This window comes from Megalopta genalis, chromosome 1, assembly GCF_051020955.1.
Source record: "Megalopta genalis isolate 19385.01 chromosome 1, iyMegGena1_principal, whole genome shotgun sequence".
NCBI classification, from domain to species: Eukaryota; Metazoa; Arthropoda; class Insecta; order Hymenoptera; family Halictidae; genus Megalopta; species Megalopta genalis.
This window is the reverse complement of record NC_135013.1, coordinates 13,179,698-13,199,234: the sequence shown is the minus strand read 5'-3', so window position 1 is coordinate 13,199,234 and position 19,537 is coordinate 13,179,698. Positions and strand designations below refer to the sequence as shown.

The 19,537-nt window shown below is 41.8% G+C and overlaps 1 long non-coding RNA gene across 2 annotated transcripts; it reads right to left on the bottom strand.

Annotated features, from left to right (window-relative positions):
• Positions 1-2,916: 2,916 nt before the first annotated feature.
• On the bottom strand, positions 2,917-18,968 carry LOC117228826 (uncharacterized). 2 transcript variants are annotated; one of them, XR_004492382.2, is made up of 4 exons: positions 18,725-18,968; positions 16,663-17,018; positions 4,212-4,335; positions 2,917-4,133 (listed from the first exon to the last, which is right to left on the bottom strand). It is a non-coding gene; the product is annotated as an uncharacterized LOC117228826 (long non-coding RNA). The 2 variants fall into 2 exon arrangements; XR_004492383.2 differs by lacking the exons at positions 2,917-4,133; positions 4,212-4,335 and adding an exon at positions 14,130-15,419.
• Between the last annotated feature and the right edge of the window lie 569 nt (positions 18,969-19,537).

Sequence of the window (19,537 nt, the reverse complement as noted above, 5' to 3'; positions counted from 1 at the left end):
ACATCGTAAAAGGCTCTTCTGTTCATAAGCCGATGTAAACAAGCTGCGGTGTAAACCAACGTGCAATTTGATCTTCCTCGTATTCGCTCGGCGATCTCACTGCAAAATAATCCCCTGCTCAATTTTTTGAACATTCTGTTGCCAAATATGATTATTTAGACATTTAACGCATCGTACACATAGTTCTGAACAGATATGAAGCAGCGACTTTTTTGAATTTCGTCCATTGGCGGCCGCGCCGTGCGCCGCGTTGAATACGGGGCAACTGGTGACCGGCTCGTAGGAAACCCTCGAGCATTGTGCGCAGAATTTCTACGGGGGCCGGGCGGGGAGAATTCATGGGGTAATTCCGTGTTCGATACACCGTGCGCGCTTAAGGCTGCGATGTTACCGGCGTCACATAAGCGTAATACCGGATAAGCCGCAATAATGCAGACCCGCTGTGCGTGCATGCGAAAGTGGAATGGATCCTGCTGCTCGGGGAGCTTCAAGAGCCAAACGTCCGTGGAGCATAATCATTGCACCGAAACGCGAGCCGGGCTACTTTACCTTTGCCCGGGAGACAAATCCGCGAAAAGTTTTTCCAAACGGAAACGAACAGAGGGAACATTATGCCGTCATTCCGTGTATAACTGCCGTTATCTTGGACAGGAAGCATCCTCGAAACCGTTCAGCCACTCCACGCAACGAGAAAGCACGGATTTTCTTTAACGATTACGAATTGTTCGCATCGTAACGAACTTTTGTATCGGCAAATAATTATTACTATTCGATATCGAACTGATGAACCACGATTGTCCGGTCCTCCAATATCAAAATCACCTGGTATTTATATACCTTATGACTGTAATCGGCTCAATCGAAGACGAATCGTTTGTAAAACAATTTATTGTGCAAATCGATAATGATAACATCTGGCACTTTAACTAAGTAATAATTGTTCTATGTTCTAATATATATATATATATATATATATATATATATATATATATATATATAACTCTTAAATAGAATGTGATGTTTCGAATGTTTAGATTTTAACTTGAAATATTGAAAAAGTCTCCGAAAGAGAGCAATCGAATGACTGTGATTTTTTACTTTATAGGTGAAACAATTGGATCCAAGGTATCTCTGCTGCCGTCCTAGAAAAGTTAACGTAATTGCGTGTTCAACACTGAAAAAGAAGATATTCTAATTTCCAAAGTGGTAAGATTTCCAAGGGTCGTAGTCTCTGGTGGCATCCAGTAGTTCGGTAGACAGTGAAAAAGGCTAAAAAAATCGTTCAGGGGTTGCAGAGTGTCGAGAAGATTTTTTAATAAACTTTTGTATCGGCAAATAATTATTACTATTCGATATCGAACTGATGAACCACGATTGTCCGGTCCTCCAATATCAAAATCACCTGGTATTTATATACCTTATGACTGTAATCGGCTCAATCGAAGACGAATCGTTTGCAAAACAATTTATTGCGCAAATCAATAAAGATAACATCTGGCACTTTAACTAAGTAATAATTGTTCTAATAACTTTTAAGTAAAATGTGATGTTTCGAATGATAGCTTTCAACTTGAAATATTGAAAAAATCTCCGAAAGAGACCAATCGAATGACTGATTTTTTACTTTATATGTGAAACAATTGCATCCAAGGTATCTCTGCTATAAATATTCAATATTCTAATTTCCAAAGTGGTATAAGATTTCCAAGGATCGTAGTCTCCGGTGGCATCCATTAGTTCGGTAGACAGTGAAAAAGGCTAAAAAAAATCGTTCAGAGGCTGCATAGCACCGAGAAAATTGTTTAATAAATCTGCAAAGCGTTGAACCGTGATGGATCTAGGAAGGATCTGGATTAGATCCAGGTCTCTATTGGTTTCTAAATTAGGTTTCAGCTAAATCCTCGATCTTCTAACTAGCATTTGCAAGTTCAATAGACGTAGTCTACTAGCGCATCATTCGGAAGCACTGTTGAAACTTAGTTCGCGAAGACACCCTCTCGCGGAACGACGAAGACAATGAAAGAATAAAATCCCTCTGCGGGATAATTAGCGTGAGAAGCATTAAGGAGACACCGAGCAATTTCGAGCGGCCATTTTTCACGGTAATCTGCGTCGTCCGCGCCAAGACCCTCCGAGATCGGTGTCTTCATTTCGTTTCGTCGCAATCATGGTAGAAAGCTCGGTTGAAAAATCGTCCGAGATGATCTAGAACGCGTAACAATTAACTGGGCCAACGATGGAAACGATCCACGCTGCTGCGTCCTTAATTTGTTATGCACTTTTATATTGCAAAAATTGCACTGGCAATACCGTAAATGCTCCCCGATTGTCCTTCAGCTTGTAAACAAAAGTGGACAATTTGGCAAGAAGAGATACGATTACACTTAGTTCTCTCCAATTATCCCTAAGCTTGTAAACAAAAATGGACAATTTGGGAAGAGGAGATACGATTATTGTTTACAAGCCGAGGAACAATTGGGGAGAATATACTGTATATTGTATTTGTATAGCCAATACCTTTGCCCAGCATTGTAGATCTCGAGAAAGCACAGATTTATAAAAAAAAAATTGTGCCATTTAATTGGACATCGAAGTATCAGATATCGACGGAGTTATTTACATTAATCAGTCCAGAATAATTGTCAAGGTACACGCGATTATTACGTCAATATTAAACGCTCCCGTTCGATGGAAATTGAGGATGACAATAAAATTCTTGAGCGCCTCCGATTAATTAAATTCAACAGATGTTTACCGGCGTGGGTCGTCGATACGCGAATATTATATTCACACCGAATTTACCTTCAGGTTGTTTAAGTTCCGACTTTGCATTAAAGCGTGTCTCGTTCCGTATTTACGCGTGGTTAATAACAATAATTGGACTGTGAACATTGTGCAAAGTAAAACGTAACAATATTAATTGCAGGAAACTGCGACCGTCCAAACATTTATTTGCTTCTTCGACCACTTTATTAAATTGAAATTAATGTACTCTTACATTGTCACGACTCCTTGCTCTATTACTTTTTCCACAAATGAGCCAGTTAGAATGTTTACGTTATTATTAGTAATTCCCCACGAGAAAAATAAAATTCAAGTTTATTTGAATCGACGAACGTTGACAACAAAACATTTCCAAATGCACTTTTATAATATTTACAACGAGTTTGTCACGATACGGTTCCCAATTTTGTTGCAAATACACAAAAAATCCACGGTATACGATCACAGGGCGGATTTATTATCGCCCACGCGGATCAGAAGTCGAAGAGCGATAGCAATAGGGACTTTCGGTTTCGTCAATTGTTCCCCGGGCACTGTCAAGGCAGATGAGCAGAGAAACTGCTCGCATAAATTTCGTCTGAACGGCATCAGCCTCGGGAACGATCTTCAGCATTATTCGCACAGCCGAAGGATAATCCGGATTTGTGCAATCGGCCCTCAGCTGCAACGGTTCGGCAACCGGATGTGCAAACCGGCTCGGATAATAACTAGCTGCTTATCGGACACTTAAGACGATTTCGAAACGCTGCGATTCCCGAAACGCCTGCAGAAATCGGGAATGGTCCACAGCCCGTCTCGTCCAGGGATCTGCAATTCGGTTTGCCGGGACGTTCGTTAACGCCTCTTGAATGTATCGCCATTTTAATCCGCACGCCAGACGTGCATTTCGTTCACTTAATTATTTTCTTCCTAGAAAATGTTTTCGTATTTCCTAGATTTCTCATTCGAAATCGGAAGTGCATCGGCGAAGACGCGTCTTTGATCAAAAAGTTCTTCGCAGTGTTCTTCTTATTGCATCTCTCCCGTTGCTTTAATCTCCACTGCAGAGTTTCTTGAATATATTGTACTATATCGAATTTATTTCATGCTCTTCCTGCCGACTGTAGAACGAATTTATATTTTATTCGCGCACAAATGGTTTCCTGCTTCCACAATTCTTCGGACGATTTTTACTCCCGAGGCAAAAAGTGAAGACTGTCTAAAGAACTGCACAGGTACAATTCTCTTTCATATTGTACTTCATTTACATTTTCATTCTCATTTCATCCTGCTTCTTCTCCATTGATCGACGAGTTCTTCCGGGAAGAATTGATATCGAAGTTTCTTTCGATTCAATTCCAACGATTCCTCTTAAATCACATTGAGAAAAGAATTAATGAAAATTGACCAGAATTTGCATAGATATAATTCTATAATATTGTACTTACATTTACATTTTAATTCCATCCATGTCCTTCTCCAACGATCGACGAGTTCTTCCGCGAAAAATGGCCGTTAATGTGTCCTTTGATTCGACTCGAACAATTTTGTTTCATTGTCCTGCGTCTGCTTCTGAAATTGTAGTCAAAGAAGAATTAATGAAAATTGGCTAAAGAACTACATCGATATAATTCTCTTCCGTATTGTACTCATTTACAATTTCCTCTTTTTGCCGTTCTGCTTCATCGATCAACAAACTCTTCCGCAGAAAAGTGTGTTGTCGATGCGTCTCCTGATTCAAGAACAATGTTTTCGCTACGTTGGCAGCATCGTGTCTGCTTTTAAAATTGTATTCGTAAAATAATTCCCGATGAAGCCGATCGCAGACGGCATTAATAACAGCTCGAACTAAAGATTGACCATTTCACCGAGCAAAATGTTCGATAATCGCGTAACTAATCTGCTCTCGCAGTCCGTGAACATAACAGAGTGTCCGCGATTGTCTAACGAAACGTTAAGAGTATCTGCACCGAATGCGATCGCGGGGCGCGGTGTTTCCATCCGCGCGGCACGAAACACTGAACAAATTAATTCGATCGGGCTTCGGTGGATTGCGAAATATATTTCGACTGCGAAAGGTTGGCCGTACAATGCCGGCACGCAGGGCGCACAAAGCTCAGAAAAATCAGTTCCGCGTAAACAGTTGGCTAGAGGTTCACCGTTCTAAATAGATTAATTATTCGAAGCCGGTGAATTACAGGGGGTCATGTAGAAAGGCTCAATATCCGACTTGCCTTTGATACGATTTCCCAATGAAATTTGTAAAGCTTTATTCGCGGTTGTACGCCTGTTTACGGGACAGAGGGAAAGGGGAGCCGTTATATTTCGGTGTCGCGGGGGAGAGGCAACAGTCGTTAGCATGCGTAATTAACGGAACGAGCGGGTGTTTTAAATTTAACGGCGAAATTCATTGATGAAGTCGGCGGCCGTGCGCGAGTATTGTTGAAATTTTAAAACGCGCCCCCGCGCGATGCAATTTCAAATGTAAATTACGGTCAGCGGCCGGGAAATGCAGGTGCACGCCACTCAGCCTGTCGGTCGCTATAAATCGGCCTGTCAACTGCCGTTTTCCGGCTTCTTCCAGGCGAGGCTGCCTTTCCGCTTCTCTCTAACTACTTTCGAACCTCCTTTGCCTCGCGCCGCGCCGCGCCGACGAACCAAAAAGAAGTATCAATACGACGACGGCGGAAACGGGAGAACAAAACTCTCCCCCGCCGAGCGAAAATGTCGATGGAATATTCGCGCTCGGTGAAAACGCGGAAATCGGGCAAGTCATTCGCGTCTTTGTGCGGCGAACTTTTTTTTTTATTAACGGCTGCTGCGCTTTTCTTTGGACAAACCGATTGTTCCTCGTGAGCGTTCCTTTCACCGCAATCTGCGGCGGTGAGATTCGATTTGCGGGGTCGGAGGTTAAGATGCTGTAACCCCGGAACGAAAAATCGTAGGGCGAATATCGAGGCGGCGTTGCGACAAGGAGGTTTTGATCTTTGTGTTCGCGATGATTTCAGCGTCGGAAGAATTGTTTCAGGTCTGTAAGAATGTTTGAATATGTATCGTGTGCAAGAGAAAATGCAGCATCTTATTTCGATGCTAATGACATATTTTTCATTCGAAGTGCGATAAAATTGGGAGAAAAAGTCGTGCCTCAAATTTTATGGTCTTGTTTCAAACGAGAGATTTAATTTTATAAATCCATGTTAGTTTTAGATGCGGAAACAATTTTCTGAACTTCGTAGAAGCCGCTGAAACTGCGCAGTTATACGAGCCACGTGATTCATTTTTATCGTCGTGCTTTTCGTTCAAAGTGCAATAAAATCGCAACAAAAGTCGTACGTCAAATTTTGAGACGTCGTTGCAATGGGAAAACATCAATTTCCAAGCTAATAGTGCCTGGGTTATGCAATACACTGTTTTAACTTTATACACGTCATCGAATTGGAAATATGTAAAATGTCCAAGAACAAAACCTATTTTCACATTTTCGTCCGCCTTCTAATGCATCTCGTATCGCAGATGCAAAAATCAACTTAGGTATGCAAAAGTAGAGGTAATATACGATAAAACGAGCCAAGGTAGATCATTCTGCAATTTTCTTTTACGAAGTTACAACACCTTCATCAAAATCCATTTTTGACCCAGGGTTTATCTATTCTCAAATTATTATTTGTAGTTCCCTCCAATGCTTAACCCTCGCTCCACGCGTTTCTCGAGTACTACCTACCAGCAACTCCGGCACATTTTTGGAGCAAAGCGCCTGAGATAAAGCAAGTCTTATTTCGAGCGGAAAAGATTACGCGTCCTCGCGAAAGCGTTTGATTTTATTCATTTTATGTTGCTAAGTATAAAAATGGGCAAAAAATGTTTTAATCGTAATGGTATCTACTTAACATTGTGCGAGGTCGGTGCATCGACATCGTGAATTGTGACCGAAATTTCCAAGCAGCAAATGCATCCTCATCGAAATGGGTAAATTTACTATTAACGATATTCTTCGCAATTCTTAAATAAATATATCTCTCGTGTTCTTTGACGCGATTTATTATAAAATTAGCATCGCGAATCGTCCGTTGAATTCTGTTTGGATACGGAATTATTGAAACAAGAATATCTTTTGCGCGAGTTTGCCGGAATTTTTTTATTGTTAATCTTCGCTGGAATCGGCTCGATTAATAATTAAATTAAATTAGAAATTAGTAAATATTCTTCGGACGTTCTAAAATAAAGTTGAACAGCATTTTTCTGAAAAATATCACTACCAGCAACTCCGGCACATTTTTGGAGCAAAGCGCCCGAGATAAAGGAAGTCTTATTTCGAGCGGAAAAGATTACGCGTCCTTGTGAAAGCGTTTGATTTTATTCATTTTATGTTGCTAAGTATAAAAATGGGCAAAAAATGTTTCAATTGTAATGGTACACACGCTAAGCACGTTTTCGCTACAAATCACAATTGCCAACGTCGACAAAAACATAGCATCTTCGGTATTATCATGCTAAAAACATTGGACTCCGCCGCAGAGCCTTCGGATTTACGGAACAAATGACGGATGTCTCCATAGCGGAGCCAACGGATCGCTTAAACATCGATTTACCTCGTAATTGATTCCATTACATAACAACAACACTCGTTACAGTAACCATCGGAGAGGCTGCATAAAATTATCTTCGAGCTTTCCACAAGAGAAGAACCTTTCTCTTCTAGAGCTTGACGCAAGGCGGCTAAAAACATTTTCGAGCAGCTTACGCAGCGATCATCATTCTCGAACCAGAGGATTTATCGTGGGCCAAGAAAGGCTTCCGGAAGGATTCGCAGCTAACGATACAAGTCCTGGAGGAAACTCGGAGGGTACAATTAATCGCCAGGAGGGCTGGCGAACTGGGGGTGGCACGCTCGATTTCCTCCAGGCCGCTGGGAAAGAGTGGAAGGAAACAATTCGCGTTCTCACGGGCTCCGTTTAATTAATTAGAGGCCGGCTCCGGAATAATCGGACGCGGTCCGCGACGACGCGTGTCTTTGCTCTATTAACCCTTCGGCTACTGAAAATTTTCATACCGAAATGGTATAAATATACTGAAACATATTACCAGACTGCGGATTTTCATGTAAAATAGAAGTTGTTTCTATTAATTGTAAGATAGAGCAGCTACGTACACGCATATTTCTTTTCTTAATTGGAACGAATCGAAAACAATGCAATAGTAGTTCTAAATTCTTTAAATGGTTCCTCTATTTTGCATTCGCTCTGCTAAGTTTTCTCGTAAATGCACAGAAATCGCAGTCTACTTATTGCATGCGTTTATTTGAATAATTTCTTGGAAAAATTGTCAGTTGTCTATAGGCGTCAACAGAACATCGGAAGCAAACCTTTAAAACGCGCCTAGTTAACCATAAAAGTAGAACATGATTTTCAAGAAATATTTCCAAAACATATAGTGGACTTGTTTAAAAAGAATAACTTGATTGAAATTAGAGGTATGCTATGCTTTCTCCAAGAAATTGTTAAGTTTTCTTCATTTTATGAGTATCATTTAAAAAATAATACTTGAAAAATCATCAAGTAAACAGCCTGTACCAAAAAATCTGTTACTTGGTCATTTTTGAAGATGTTACACCAAATCGATTGCGACACATTCCACGATATATATACTTTTAAATAAAGCAATTATCTGGCCAAAAGAGCCATCGACTTTTTCGTAGAAAATCCGAAAGATCACATTTTTCGAAGATCGCGAACTAGTCGCGACTTGATTAATATTTCACCGGTCGCCGATATTTGGAACTGAGTCCGCTTCGACTGACATCAAAGCCGGCTCGACATTTATCCTATTAAAGGCCAACCTCGATTTCATTAGTCGAAAGTACCGGCCGTAACTGACAAACGTATTCGAGTCGAATACTCTCGCGAGGCGGGTCGTGATCGCGAAACGATCGCGGAACGATGGCGACTCTGACGAGCGATCGCGCGTCCAATTGCGATCAACGTTTGCCCGTTGCTCGCGTCGAATTGCCAGGGCAGTTTTTTTTGTTATCGACGCCTCTTTGTCGGCACTGTTTGGCCCGGACCAGTCGAGGGTCTCTTTGTGTCGCTCCATGATGGACTTGCTGACCGCTGCCGATTGCTATACAATGCTTTATAGTATTATATAATAAATAGAGGTTGGCCCGTGATCGCTCTGCCACTGTTCACAGCGATGTCTAGACCGGCCTTTGTGCGTTTGTAGCAGAAATTTGTCGAATACCGGAATATTTTCACCGTTGTCCTGAGAATTTGTACGATCCCGATTGTCGATCTAATATGGCAATGCCTAAATCTCTTTACAAGTTCCTATGGTAATTATTTGCAAGCTTCACAAAATATTTCTGGCACCCCATGAAAATTTTAAACAATCGTTAACGTTCTTATATTTGTTGGGAGCAACATTTTAGTGCCGTTACTCGGTTGTCAGGCTGATCGAATCGGTTTCAAGGACTTCGTTTCGACGACGACGTAGCAACTTCTAGATTAACTACATCAACGGACTAATCAATGATTAATCAATTGTTGTTGTAGATAATTTTAAATGTTACGGAGTACTCGATAACGCAATAAACTCAACAGTTGAATAACGTTCCGGAAAACTGAGAAGAAAAATACTTTCTCTTTCATTAATCAGGGATTTATCATTGAAAATTTCCTTAACAAGTTAAAAAGTCAGTATCGAAACACAGCTGTCAGGTTTGCAAAGAGATAATTCCCGGAGAAGAAAGTATAACAGAAAAATATGCTTCATTGTACGGATTAAGTAGTAATGTTCTACAATGATCAGACGCGATAGTATTATCTACTGAGGCCGATAACCAAGATACAGCCTAGTGACTAACACAATGACCTCACACTGCTAATCCTTTCGGTTCATCGATTTTACAAATAAGAAATTATATATATAATTTTAAATATATATAATATAAATAATAATATAATAATATAAAATATATAATATATAATATATATATTATATTATATATAATATTGTATTATATTATATATAATATATAATATATATAATATAAAATAATAATATAATAATAATATAAAATTTATATATATATAAACCATACAGAAAGTGGAAACCAAACTTGTGGAAACAAACACTTAACCAAAATTCTAATCTAAGACAAAATCTCCAATGTCAATACATCGACTTGGGATCAATTAACATCGCAAAATCTTCGCATCTTTATTCGCGCAGTCCCTATTTCATTTTCAATAAAAGCCACTGATTCGATCCTGTGATTACGGATCGACGATCAGCGCGTTAAAAATTCGATTACCCAAAGATCCCAAAGAAACCCGTCCAGCTAGCACAGACAGCCCGCGAAAAGTCGGCCCTTAAAAAATTCAGCGTCGTCGGAAGCCGTTCTGCTCGGGCATAAAAGCGTCGGGCCCGTATCGGGCCTGGGAAGGAAAGAGGGTCTTTGGAAGGGCGGAACTGGCTATTTATTATACGCGGTCGTAACAGCGAATCCGTTGAACGGCGAATTCATTCGGCCGGCCATTTTACGGGGGGATAAAGCTTCGAAAAAAGGCGTAATACTCGCGCGAGGGCATAAAGCCTCGGCGCTGGGTCACGAGCAGCCTCGTATCTCGTATTCACCCTGGCGCGGAGGAAGTAGTCGCAGCAGTATAAAAAAGGAAAACGAAGGAGAAGCGCCGGAGACAGAAGAGATGGATCCAACCGGCAGAGAGAGGGAGAGAGGGGTGTGGCTGGGAAAAAAGAAAAACGAAAGCATTTTCCCAGTGACCCGCTTATCTCGCAAGAATGCCAACAAAAAAGGCCAGGAAACACCGCACCAGCGTGGAGCACACCCGGCGAGCGAGAGAGAGAGAGAGAGAGAGGTGAGGAAGAGAGAGGGGGAGAGCGTTTCGGATGCTTTTCGGGCCGGTGCGGCTGGGGGCCGGACCAGGGCGGGGGTGACGTCGCTACAAGAGCTGTGTATTCGTGCTTTCGCGAAATATAAAAAGAGATTGCATGGCTGATTTATGTAAATACCTTTGGCCCGCGGATAAACGAGTTCTTGCCGAACCTCGCCGAGCAGGGCCGAACACGGGGGTAGCCGGGGGATGGAAGAGCGGAGGCGAAGATGCTAAAGGCTTAGGTGGAACGCCCGACGGCCATTCGGGGAGTAAATATTTTTCGACGTCGTCACTCGCGGCGGATTCGTGAGAGAGTTTATCGTATTTCGCGCCCAGCTGCCTCGGCTGTCGTGAATCAGCCAACCTCGCCCTCCCCTCACCACCGAAAGCGGGGCGGGAAAAGCGGCCGGGGAGCAGGGAGTACGCAACCTTGGTACACACTCATCCGAACAACCGTATTTCACCAGTCGAGTCAGGACTTAGTCAATTTGCGAGTCGACTACCCACACCCCCTCCCCCTCGGGGCGAACGGCACCATCATCCTGACACTTCGGGAACTTTAAATAATCTTGACGACGCCCGCGTCGCGAAATATTCTTGCGAGCACCGTAGCAAACGTTCTGGTGGAATTTTTCTGGGATTCTCGCTTTTCTGGGACACTGTTTGCGCCGGCTGCTGGCTGACGCAGGAATTTGGGACTGGCCGATTATTATCTGGGAAACACGACCGCGAATAGCGGAGACGGATGTTTTGTAACTTGAGTCTTCGGTGTCGGTGCATATTTTGACAATTGGAGTTGATTCATGGTGTTGAAATTTTAGCCTCGAACAAAAATTAATCTATAGTTTACTTAGTACTAAGATACTAAGATATCGGTTTACATTTTCGCCGGTTCCGTCAGCGGGCAACGACGGTGATGTAAACTGTATATAGTAGATACCGCGATACATCATCACTGGTACCATTAGATATACATCGTACCCTGACTGTTTGGGGGTCCCAGCGTCACGTATACAATGTGAAACGCGACAAATAAAACGTCTCTGATTGGTGGACAAGACGAACCCAAAAAGGGTATAAAAGAAGCGTTTCTTCTTGCCGGACCCTCAGTAGAGTTTGGTCGCTCGATCGTTTTCGCCCATATACCTTCTCTCAATAAAGGAATAAGATAAAGTCCTTTTTAAGAAAAGAATTAGAATCATATTCATTTTCATTCCATAATCCCAATACATGGAATTGTTTTACCGTTCGGTTATATGCGCCGAAATTTTGCGATAACATGATTTCATTGCTGATGCTGTTAAAAATTATTCAATTTGTTTAGACTATTGGTATTTTGCTATGATCTCAAATGTGTATATGTATACAATGGAACAATCTTTTCGTACAATTATAATATTCATGTTTGTTTGATATTTTGTTATAAGATTGTTTCAATATCGCGTTAAGCGGAGGGAGCTTATTAATTCTGTTACTAATGATTTTCAAAATTGTTCAACTTGTTCGGATCATTGCCACTGTGTAACTTGATTCTCAAATGAACGCGGAGATTTGATGATTTTCTTTATAGTGTTCTACTGTCCACTTCTGTTCGAAATTGTTTTATAAGATTGTCATAACACTTAGCCTACCGAACGGGGAGATCTTTCCGTTCTAAATTCAGTCGATTGACAACCGAATTGATAATAAATGAAAAATTAAAGATGATTGCTTAATTTTATTAAGATTTGCAATAGGTACGAATGCTGAAGAAGTGATTGATGTCATATAAGTTTGCTTCATAATTTTTGTTTAATCGAATGAAATATTTTAATTTTATGAAATTTTTTTAGGTTTCTAGCGCGGTCGTGGAAGTGTTAATACTAAGTTTCGTCTAGAAAAATTTCCAACGTCGTCCACATACTACAAACATCTGAAAAAATTGGTCCATTTGTCAACATTTTGGACTCTGGAAAAAGAAATTGTTATAATTTTCGTACACTTTTAAGCTCGTTATTTCCGTCTGAAACTTTTTTTTTGTAGGAATGTTTCAATCGTGAGTTAAATGTAGAAATATTTGCAGCGTCAATCGCTTATTAACAAACGGCATCAAAAATTTGTCCGGAGTTTGTCCAATTAGTTAGGCCTTTTATTTCCGAATACGTTCACAATAAACTAAAGTCGTTATAGAACAGACATTGCTACACCGTTCAATTCTCTCCGTTGCAACAATGTTCCCGCTTTAACGAATCTCGAGTTGCAACTAGTCGTGATTGCTCTACTCAGGCCGCATTTGATGGGGGGAAAAAACAGCAAACCGAAGCACCTCCAAATTGGTCGGCCTTCTGTTGGACTATTTACATTCTTTTTTGCGCGCGCGCGGAAACGACCACCCACCACAAAGGATCGTTCCGATTAAATACATAATATCAGTAGCGAACGCGTCCGTCGCGCTTATAGGATCCGGTATTTACGGGACCGACGAATTATATTGAAATTTATATTGTAAGGGATTTATTAGATCGCGAGAGAAACTACAGATTTTATATCGACGTTCGCTAGTACCTTTCTGCTACCATAATGTTTACGGACGTTGCTCCCGGAGCTTTTAATATGAAGCTAAATCAACAATACTGTTTTCAGAATACATATAATTCCTGACGTGCATTGCAAACAATGCAAATGTTTGCGCGCTGTTGCTTCAAATATCCGGACTGGAACGCGATCACCCTCCGCCGCGCCGCCCCGACAAATTTTCATAGCCCGATTATCATGAAAAATGGCGGCCGGTCAATCCATTTTAATTCGCGAGCTCGATTTACCAGTTTGTATATCAGTCGGGGCTTTATTCGTTACACGCGTTATTGCGTTTTCCCTAAAAACGCGGGCTCGCGCGCCCGTGTCCGTTTTATTAAATGGAGCAGTTGCCATTTTCGTTATTATTCCCGCCGTGCGTCCGATTAATACGAAGTCGGGCGAGGGGGGGAACGGGGATCCTGTGATTTATGAAATTCCGAAAAATCTCAGAAAATATGAGAGGGAATCAGATTGAAACGGAGTGCCGCGATTGTTCCGCGGACGCGATAATAAACATCGCGGCTGCACCGGATAAATCGAGCGTGCCGCTGACAGAATCTTGCAGAACAAACTGCGAAACGCGTGCCAAACGGCTTTTGCCGCGAACGACAAATCGCGTCAACACTTTGGTCAAATTCTGCCGGATGCGTCCGACCGATTCGAAACGATTCGAGCAAAGGTACATCACGGAAACGGTTCAACAGAGACTTTGTAATTATTTTGCCACTGTGCTACTGATTTAAGAACCTGTTTTTAAAAATAGATTTACCGGTATCAAGAAACACAGCTGCTGTTGAACCCTGTAGTTGGCACTTCTTCTTCTGGAAATACGATCGGTACGATCGATATGTTAGCAAAGGAACTTAGGGGAATTCATCGTCCGGTAGCCGTGTATTGTATAAGATGAGGAACTCGTACTCTGTTCTCCGTAACATTTATTAAATTACTTATTGTACAAAAGTTGTATTCGTTTTTTTTTTATTTAATTACTACAACTTCTAACACTCATAAAATCAGGAACTTCAAAAGAGAGCAAGATAAATCGAACGTTGAAGAAGTTATATTTTCTTCTCTCTGTACCATTCACTTAATTAATTACAATACAAAATATAGTCCCATTTCGTGCAGTCGTTAAACCACCAAAATTCCTGACACTTATGACATCACAGATTTTGAGCACTTTATCTACCGGCAGTTTTTCTAACAGTTCTCTCAAGATCGTGGATAAACGGTTCTTCTCAAAACCTCTAAAAAAAGTGCTCAAAAACTGTTCAAAATCTAATCCGAATGAAGCGACAAATTAACGTGTAACTAGTGCGCGCGTAATGAGTCTGCCTACAATATCCACGCGCATAGACGAACCTCGGGGTTGACGGTTCGTCATAGAGAAACGGAGTCTTGCCGCGGAAAAAGGTGCCGATCGCTGATGCGTGTAAATTTGAGACACAGTTAATCAAGTTCCGCTCGATGCTTCGAGATCCTCGTTTCCCGCGTATTTGTAACGGGAACAGTGACAACCCTCGGCGCTTGGGCGAGCGGAGAGGGTGGCGGGCGGGCTGGTTCACGCGTGAGCAGCGCCCGCGTCGCAATTCCAGGGTTCTCAGGGCGTCGCGTCGCGTCGGGACGAGACGGGACGAGGTCGGAGACGCCGAGCGTCGCGACGCACTCGCCGGAATTCAGCGTGTACTCGCGCGACCCGGCTCCGCGCACGAAACCGGCAGCTGCCGCGACCCTCCGAGGATGTTTGCTCGTATCCGCAGCTGCTCGCAGCTTCGGAATTCATACTTGACATCAAAGCAACGTCTGCTCGATGCATTATGTTAACGCACACACGCGTGCCACGCACGGGCTGGCTCGTTCCGCTCGCGTTTACACAGCCAAGCTCCAATCGGCGGCGCGAACGGACCGACGCCGACACCGACGCCGACGCCGACGCCAACGCCGACACCGCGCCGCTTCGTCTGTCGACGCGCCTCCGGTATGAGCCGTAATTACTCAGCGTCGCGACGACAGAGTCGACGGCCTCGCCTCGCCTCGCCACGCATCGCCTCGTATCGCCTCGTATCGCCTTACCGCGCCGATCTCGTCGTCTCGCCGATGTCTGAGCGGATCCGCCTTGAGCGAATGCCCGGAGCGCATCGGGACCCGATTGGGAATACTTCCGAATGCGCGCGGAGTACTTAGAGATTACGCTCGTTCTGCCTACCGCTGTTGGTCGAAGAGGTTCATGGATTCGGTTAATTGATTAACAGTTCGATCGTTGACGGTCGTGAACCCGTCTCAGAAATTTTATGTTAGGAGTACTATAGTCCGATCAACGAGGCGAGAGGGAAGATAGGGCAATCGGACGTGATTGACGCATATAATTTTAGATAAGCAAAAATGTAAGGAAATAAGAAGCTATTTTTCCCAATAAGGGATTATTTGTTCTCAATATGAGAACAACAACAATTTAGATGTCTAAATGAAATTCTAGAGCTAAAATTTCGCTTAAATTGCAACGATCACGTTAACTTCTCGCTTACTTCCAATTTCTCGACTCGTTGGACGGTCTGCAGAAAGTAATACGTACCCTGTATAGTTTATGTTAGGAGTACTATAGTCCGATCAACGAGGCGAGAGGGAAGATAGGGCAACCGGACGTGATTGACGCATATAATTTTAGATAAGCAAAAATGTAAGGAAATAAGAAGCTATTTTTCCGAATAAGGGATTATTTGTTCTCAATATGAGAACAACAATAATTTAGATGTCTAAATGAAATTCTAGAGCTAAAATTTCGCTTAAATTGCAACGATCACGTTAACTTCTCGCTTACTTCCAATTTCTCGACTCGTTGGACGGTCTGCAGAAAGTAATACGTACCCTGTATAGTTTATGTTAGGAGTACTATAGTCCGATCAACGAGGCGAGAGGGAAGATAGGGCAACCGGACGTGATTGACGCATATAATTTTAGATAAGCAAAAATGTAAGGAAATAAGAAGCTATTTTTCCCAATAAGGGATTATTTGTTCTCAATATGAGAACAACAACAATTTAGATGTCTAAATGAAATTCTAGAGCTAAAATTTCGCTTAAATTGCAACGATCACGTTAACTTCTCGCTTACTTCCAATTTCTCGACTCGTTGGACGGTCTGCAGAAAGTAATACGTACCCTGTATAGTTTATGTTAGGAGTACTATAGTCCGATCAACGAGGCGAGAGGGAAGATAGGGCAACCGGATGTGATTGGCGCATATAATTTTAGATAAGCAAAAATGTAAGGAAATAAGAAGCTATTTTTCCGAATAAGGGATTATTTGTTCTCAATATGAGAACAACAATAATTTAGATGTCTAAATGAAATTCCAGAGCTAAAATTTCGCTTAAATTGCAACGATCACGTTAACTTCTCGCTTACTTCTAATTTCTCGACTCGTTGGACGGACTGCAGAAAGTAATACATACCCTATATATAGTTCGGAGAGATCGATGAATTTGGTAAATTGATTGACAGTTTGCTCGATGGTTCGGTTGGAGCGACTCATTATATTATACACTTATTATACACTTGTATTGTTCTTGTCATAAATAGTTTGAGATTATGCTGGTTGGGAGATTTCGCGTGGTTCCAGCAGGCCGACGAGCTTAGTAAATGAATCGACTGTGTCTAGTGATAGTAGAACACAAACTCCAAGATTCGGTAGATTATCCATCTCCTCGATTCTCGGTAGAAATATATTCTCCATTTTACAGAAGGAAGACTCTCAGGATGCTTAAGATCACTATGCCTGCTATTACGATGGCTGTGGCAATCTTGGCAGCTAGAACGAAAATATTAACGTGTTGAAAGTAAGCTTCGTTTAGCACGTTTTTTCGAGGTAATTATCCGAGTTTCATTTGGTAATTTTTCGCATATTTGGTGAATTTCTTGCAGCTATCTTAAAATGATTTCACACACGAATTAACGTATGATACTTTTATATTTTAATATTTTATGCATTTTTATACATCAAAGAAGGAAATTTGTGGAACACTAAACTCTGTATCGTTGCTTTGTATGATATTTTATAAAACAGTTTCTAAGATGCATCCTCTGCTAGTCGGGACAAGTATCGCAAAAATATGTGGTTTGGCGTATTTCGCCAGGCTTATTCCGTTGAGAGCAAACATTGCAATCCTTCCTAACTTCTATTAGCGTAACATGTAGCTTCCAATTCAATCGGATTTCATTAAAACTGCTGGTCGAAGTAGAAACTCGATGTCGAGACTCGATGACGAAAATCTCCTCTCTATTGGTCAACCAAAGTTTTTACATACCGCTGATAAGTAAGGGGCCATTCATTTCTCTGCTTCTTCACTGATTTATAAAGAATATAACAATTGATAGAACAGATCTCTAAACCCCCAAAAATAGCTTTCGCCGCATTCATTCTCTATTGCCTTAATTTCTCGCCTTTTTACGTCTCTTATTTCATCACTGTCTCCTTTCTATCGTCAAGTCCTTTCTATCTGCATAGCGTAATTTCGTTCTTCAACAACGAAATATCAAACTCATCCTCACTTGAACTAAATTTCATTACCACATTCCATGCTTATAGGGCTCGAAAACTTCGAGAATAATATCCTATTGTCACGACTGTCGAGTTGGAATGATCACCGATTAATTTGAGATAAGATTTTAGATCCATTTCAAAGCGTATCATTCGATCAATATATATCATAAGATTGTACACAAAGAGATTACAAATGCAGTTTATGAAGCGATAGCGCCAGATCATGCTTCGAGTTCCAAAGAAACCGAACACAGATACAGTAAATTCTCCCTAATTCTATATTAGGCCTTCTATGGGCCTTCTATTACAGGCTGTCCAAAAACTGTCTCGCAAACCGGAAATGAGAAGTTCCTGAGATCATTTGAAGTAACTTTTTCCTTGGCGAAAATGCAACCCGTGGCTTCGTTTACGAATTATTAACGAAAAACACTGACCAATGAGAGGCGAGCTCGCCTAGCGCTTGGCGGCCAAGCCAATGAGCGCGCGAAGCCCAGTTCCGCTCATTGGCTCGGCCGCCTTGCGCCAGCATATCTCACCTCTCATTGGTCACTCTTTTTCGTTAATAACTCGTAAACAAAGCCGTGGATTACATTTTCGCCAAGGACAAACTTATTTCAAATTACCTCAGGAACCTCCCATTCTCGGATTGCGAGACATTTTTGGGACACCCTGTATAATGCTATCTAGACTTATAGCTAGTCTTTATAGTTACCGATTGTCAACGACTATAAAAAACGAGCCGCAAGGCTCGAATAATCGTATCTCCTCTTCCCAAATTGTCCATTTTTGTGGACAATCTGAGCGCGAATTAGGGAGAATTTACTGTAAACATCGTCACCGCTCGAGTCACCAAGACCGAGAATCACTTCTCGAGTTGTATCAAATCCAGTGGTGACTCAGAGTCATCGCTCGAGTTCAAATGATTAAAGTCTACGATTCTGCTCTAAGTTGTAGAAAGACAAATTGATCCGTACCTCGTGTACATTTAAAGAAGGGGCTCTGTGCTGGTGGCATTTGGATGACAGTCACAGTATTTGCAGTCGCAGGATTGGTCTGCCTAGGATAATTTGACATAGGTATCGCTTGACTCGCCATAATCGATGCTTTTCGCAGATGGAATGTTCACCTAAGAAACGATCACGATCACGATCACGATCCACACGATTCACTAGAGTCGTTCGCGATTGAAAGCGTTCGCTCTGGTTCGAACCGAGACTAACAAACGAATAATGTTCGCGAAAACGAGTGTTTACTTTAATATCGCCGGCTTATCGTTGAATTCGACGAATAATCTTTATCAATTCCTGATTATCGGAAACGACGATAAATGTGTATGCAGTCCGATTACTTGCGCCGCGGGCGGATCTCGTTGACGATAAATCGCGATTATAAGCTGATCGAGAAAATCGATTTTCAGTTGTTGGAAATCTCTTTATCGCGGCGAGGAAAATCCATGATCTGCTAACAAGGACGAAGAAAGGACCAAGATGATGGGCAAGCCTTTGAAATGTTAACGGAAGAATGCCGCTGGAAATATTCTTAGAATTCTTAGATGTAACTGGATACACAAAATGTTTCGAATTCTAAGTGCTTAGAAACGTAAGGTTTCTTTTATGGCCGGACGGGACTCTGTAGGTATTTTTTAAGCTCAAGAATCTGTCTCGGCAATTAAGCTCATGTTCACCATAAACAGGAAAACTCCAGGTCGGACCCCTGGAGTTTCTCCTGACCACCCCTTGGAACATGTGGCGTACACATGGACCCCAGGCAGACCAGCGGAATTGGAA